Source organism: Bombina bombina, unplaced genomic scaffold (assembly GCF_027579735.1).
Source record: "Bombina bombina isolate aBomBom1 unplaced genomic scaffold, aBomBom1.pri scaffold_474, whole genome shotgun sequence".
In the NCBI taxonomy this organism is placed as follows: Eukaryota; Metazoa; Chordata; class Amphibia; order Anura; family Bombinatoridae; genus Bombina; species Bombina bombina.
Window position 1 is genome coordinate 111,211 of NW_026510877.1, and position 6,046 is coordinate 117,256.

The window sequence follows — 6,046 nt, forward strand, 5'->3', positions numbered from 1 at the left end:
ACTACATATGATGTTTAGATATCTGATTTTACATTAGTGATACATGAAATTGGAATGATGTTTCTTGCGCTCTACAGAATATGCGTCACAGAGCGGAAATGTAATTTCGCATCCACGTTAACATGGGTTTGCGGAAAGTGGCATTGCTTTATACATGTTGGTCAAATGACGGATGCGTAATTCCGCTTGGAATCATTGCGCAATGATCGCGAAAATGGCATTTCTCATCCACGTTAACATGGGTTTGCGGAAAGTGGCATTGCTTTATACATGTTGGTCAAATGACGGATGCGTAATTCCGCTTGGAATCATTGCGCAATGATCGCGAAAATGGCATTTCTCATCCACGTTAACATGGGTTTGCGGAAAGTGGCATTGCTTTATACATGTTGGTCAAATGACGGATGCGTAATTCCGCTTGGAATCATTGCGCAATGATCGCGAAAATGGCATTTCTCATCCACGTTAACATGGGTTTGCGGAAAGTGGCATTGCTTTATACATGTTGTTAAAAATTAAATGGAAAATCTTAGATTAGTGAAGAATACAGTATTCTTATTTTAAATATTATATCTAATAAAAAACGAATAATACTAATAAATTATAACATATGGCCATCAATTGATGATTATGTAATAACAAGCATATATTCTTAAAGATACAGTAAACAACACAACTGATTGAAAATAAGAGTCCAGGATATATTTATCATTCATTAAATTGCGGAAACTATTAACTCATGGGACTACCAAAGGATTAATATTTTTCTATTGATTTGTTATTAATGTAAATATTTTAAACATGGCATGATTAGTATTAATGATATGCAATCCTCATTTAATATATTACAGATATGGATGTGGCTGCTGGATCCTCAAGCCAGGGCTTGTCACAGTATGGTATGTCTCATTTTAATTGACATTTGTCTTAGAAACATGGAATGAACATTACATACTAAATACACATTGTTCTATATTTATATGTAATGTCTATTTAATAGATGAAAATTATATAATTATTCGGATATACTTAAATAACATATTTGATTTTAATTGCATGCTCAATACCATTCATTACATCAACATATGGAGTAGATAATTCATTAACAAACAACAACATTGTGGAATCTATTTAATTTTAGATTAAAGGGATACTGAACTACAATTATTAATATTGTCTTTCACATACAGTATGCAATATTAATAAACATAAAATATAATACTATCATCATATGTGACATATTCTATTGCTAAATGTAGTTTAAAATAAAGAAAGTACGTTTATGTGCATCTAAATATTTGTTGACCAACCTGGGTTTATATTGATGATTGGTGGATACCTTCAACAAACAATATTTATTGAATCCAATATTCCTTATCTGCCTTTAAGATTAATATCGAACAACATTCGAATTATAATAGGAGTCAATGTTAAATCATTTTTTACAGTTTGAACATAGAAATCAATTATTTAAATTAATCATGTCAGTGTCCCTTTAAGACAAAATAGATTCATTCATCATTACATTATTTTTATTAAAAACTATTGATATATAAATCTAATTATCTGTTGGAGTTACTTTATATATATCTGCATACTCTAACAGCACCATGATTACATATTAGTAATAATAAAGTTTGTTATGTATTGTGATAAATATGTGTTGTGTCCTAAACAAGATTACTGTACATTGAAAAAATGGCTCGATGTGACACATGTTTGTTTAGATTTGTCAACAGATGCTCCTCAATATGTGGTTTGTGTGTATTCTTGTAACTTCTTAAGGACATATGACGGAATTATTCCGTCATAAAACAATTGAGCTAAGTGAAAGCTGTGTCCTTAAAGGGTTAAGAACATTGATCATTGGGTATATTTAGATATGCAATAGCAGCATCTGAGATGAATTTGATGTCTAATGTAGTCTGACATTAAACATATGTTGAATACAGATATGTTTACAGAATCCCCTTGATTCAATCAAGCATTTTCTGGTGTAATGACTGCTCTATTATTCACATTTTAAAGTTGATTAATGTTAAAATTCTAGACAGATGTGATTTAGTGATATCCAAAATGTGTTTAATAATATATATCTATATCATTCATAGAGAGAGTTGGTGTGGGGAGCCCACAGGAATCCAGCAGTGACATAGAGCCGCCTTTGCGGGCTCCTGGTAAGTCCATTGACTCATTTATATGTAATTGAAGGTGTATTGCTAATCAATATTATGATCATGATTCCGATGAAGCATAACATTATAAAAAATCATAGAATTTATCTTCTGATTATATATTTATTTTTTATATTGAGCGATTAATAATTTCTACTTTATTATTCTACACATTTGTTATTCATAAGATGTCTAACATATGTTTTTTTCATTTTTTAATTTTTTTAACAACAGTCATCAAGTGATACACACATGAGAAATCTTAAATGTTCTATGTACTATGCTTTTATGAATTTAACATTAAGACAAACAATACATTAAGATTCTGATTTATTGACAATAACAAATCTATTGTCATTTGTATGCTCCATCAAAATGATGTAAATCATAACTTTGTGTGTGTATATCTTTAATGCAACATTGATGTGCGTATTTGAGCAACAGTAACATATGTTATAATATCTGATCTTAAGGTGTACACAACATGTTATGTTTTACAGAGATTGATGTCACATGTGGGATGGAGGAGGAAGAGGCTGCCTTGGAGTCTGATGGTATGTGAAATATATCTATCATGTTTCCAACATGTTTCTTTTTTTGAAATCATTTTATTGAAGACATTCAAAGTCTACAGCTTTTTCCCTTTAAAAAGGAATATTATTTGTCTGTTCAAATACACTACTGCCCCCTTTCTATATCAGGCAGCATGAAAATCTGCTTGTATATATTTTTTTAAGAATATATAATTCATGCCATCATTATGTCACATGCATATTCCATGCCAAAACACAATAATAAGTTTCACATTGTACAGACAGTCATTGAGATTCATCTGAGTGCCTATATAGATACCATATCCTCATTTCAGAATAGTTTACAGATTCAAACACACTTCGAGGTATATTGAAAACATAATCAATTTTAAATGCGTTGATTTGATGTCAGGATGTATGAGATGTTAATATATTTATTTTACATTTTCAGATGGATCCACCACTTCTGGTCATCTGGATTCCGCCCCTGCCCAGTCACAGACCCCTCCCCGTGCACACACCCCTGACCATGGCCACACCTCTGCACACACCCAGAGCCCTTCCCATCACCAAACCCATGACCATGCCCCGACCACTGCCAGCCCTTCCCATATTTCATATCCTGTCCCTCCCAAAAAACGCCCATACACCCCCCTTCGCCGCTCTCCCCGTATTCTGGCCCGTACAGCTGCCCAGACCCAAACTCCCCACTCCCCAGCTGTACGGCCTACCCTGGAGCAGCAGCTCACCACTCCCCAAGCCATTCCCATCCCTCCCCGAGCCAATCCCATCCCTTCCCCCTGTTTAAACCTTCATTGTCCTGGGTGTCAGATTGTCCTTCCCAGGCACAGCTGTAAGTATCATTCTAAATACACTTTATAAGATACTTAAAGGTACAGTGAAGTTCAATTGGTTAAATTGTGATTCAAATCCAGCATGCAATGTTAAGCCAATGTATCATAGAATACTCTTATGAATTATTCGTCATTCTCTTGATATATTTATTGAAAACAACTTATTCCTATAATTAGTTTAAACAATAAAATAAATGTGGCCATCATTTCTTTATTGTTGGATGAATGTATCCATCAACCAGCATGCACAAACAAGGTTCATCAACAAATATTGGCTTCCATAAAAACCAACATTCTTGCATTCAAAATATAGCTTGACAATTAAAACATATAATGAATATGTGTAATTTCTAAAGATTTGTCATGTCATGCTCTATCTGAATCAGTCCATTAAATATTTAGGTTCAGTGTCCCTTTAATTGGATATCACTACATATACCAAACACCACTACTTGGATCCAAAATTTTATGTCCAAATGTGGATACATTATCTCTTGTCTAACCCAGTGGGAATGTAATTTCTTCTGGTTGCTATGTTTACACAGCTTGTCCTCAATGCCAAAATGTTTAAGGATAGGTGTGCCTACCACAGTCTAAATTGAATTTTTAAATTGCTGATGTAAGTACAATGTAAATCCTTTAACAAGATTTGATACACTCAAGCTGTATAAGTGGATCATCTAAAACCAATTAAAGGGTTCAACATGTTTGAGTAACATGAGCCTTTAATGATTTCTGTCTGTCTGAATAACCTAATTCATGTGTAAAGAATATATGAAAAATAATTGATGTAAATAATTATTTGTCTTTATGATGACAATGTATGTATTAAAATCTTTTATTCTGTTGTGTAATTATCCTTAATATTAATTTTTATTTTATTTTAGGCTGTGACTCAGCATGGCTCATGCTAGAAGGGATAGCAAGAGTAGAGCAGGCCGTGTTGAGGAACGCAGCTGTCCTGAGAGGGATGAACGACACCATGCAGGCCCAGCTCCGGGTTCAGGACTTGACTCTGCGTGAAATTATGCAATTACGTTCAAGGCCTGAATCTGGAGCTGGACATGCACAGGACAATGAAGAGGATGACCAGTAAGTGGAGGATCTGGATATGCTCCATGGTGGCAGATAATAATCCTCCGTCCACATGTTGAATTTGTATTTATATTGTTGCCCTTTGGCCTTTTTATCAGTTTTTTGTTGTGCCTGTTGCACTCTTTTACCTTGTCATGTGTCTCCAATGAGGCTATGCTGGCCCTTGGCAACTCTCTTCATGGACTGTGATGCACTGTGTTACCTTGTCATGTGTCTCCAATGAGGCTATGCTGGCCCTTGGCAACTCTCTTCATGGACTGTGATGCACTGTGTTACCTTGTCATGTGTCTCCAATGAGGCTATGCTGGCCCTTGGCAACTCTCTTCATGGACTGTGATGCACTGTGTTACCTTGTCATGTGTCTCCAATGAGGCTATGCTGGCCCTTGGCAACTCTCTTCATGGACTGTGATGCACTGTGTTACCTTGCCATGTGTCTCCAATGGGGCTATGCTGGCCCTTGGCAACTCTCTTCATGGACTGTGATGCACTGTGTTACCTTGCCATGTGTCTCCAATGGGGCTATGCTGGCCCTTGGCAACTCTCTTCATGGACTGTGATGCACTGTGTTACCTTGTCATGTGTCTCCAATGGGGCTATGCTGGCCCTTGGCAACTCTCTTCATGGACTGTGATGCACTGTGTTACCTTGTCATGTGTCTCCAATGGGGCTATGCTGGCCCTTGGCAACTCTCTTCATGGACTGTGATGCACTGTGTTACCTTGTCATGTGTCTCCAATGAGGCTATGCTGGCCCTTGGCAACTCTCTTCATGGACTGTGATGCACTGTGTTACCTTGTCATGTGTCTCCAATGAGGCTATGCTGGCCCTTGGCAACTCTCTTCATGGACTGTGATGCACTGTGTTACCTTGCCATGTGTCTCCAATGGGGCTATGCTGGCCCTTGGCAACTCTCTTCATGGACTGTGATGCACTGTGTTACCTTGCCATGTGTCTCCAATGGGGCTATGCTGGCCCTTGGCAACTCTCTTCATGGACTGTGATGCACTGTGTTACCTTGTCATATGGCTCATATATTCCTTATTTTTAAAAGATTATTTATAAACGTTGTGTATGTTTTCTTACATACTAATAAAATAAATTTTATTTCACAAATCTTTGTCCTCATTCTTCCTGTTATTTTTTGCAAGCTCTAGTTTATGTTGTTTATCCTTAAAGGGACCTAACAAATCTATTTGTTATAATGAAATCATATATGTAAGACAATAGTAAATGACTTTAAGATTAACATCTCCAATGTAATCTTATTATTTGTGTTTATATTATTTTCTCTTAGCTCTATCATTGCCTGATTATGATTAGCAGAGTAATTTCTTTATATATGTATATATATTTTTGTATTTGTGTATATATGTATATTTAAATGTTCA

The 6,046-nt window shown here is 35.7% G+C and overlaps 1 long non-coding RNA gene across 1 annotated transcript; it reads left to right on the forward strand.

Moving 5' to 3' along the window:
• Nucleotides 1–2,123: 2,123 nt before the first annotated feature.
• On the forward strand, nucleotides 2,124–3,344 carry LOC128643508 (uncharacterized). The gene is made up of 3 exons (XR_008399826.1): nucleotides 2,124–2,177; nucleotides 2,675–2,728; nucleotides 3,159–3,344. It is a non-coding gene; the product is annotated as an uncharacterized LOC128643508 (long non-coding RNA).
• The last annotated feature ends 2,702 nt before the right edge of the window (nucleotides 3,345–6,046 follow it).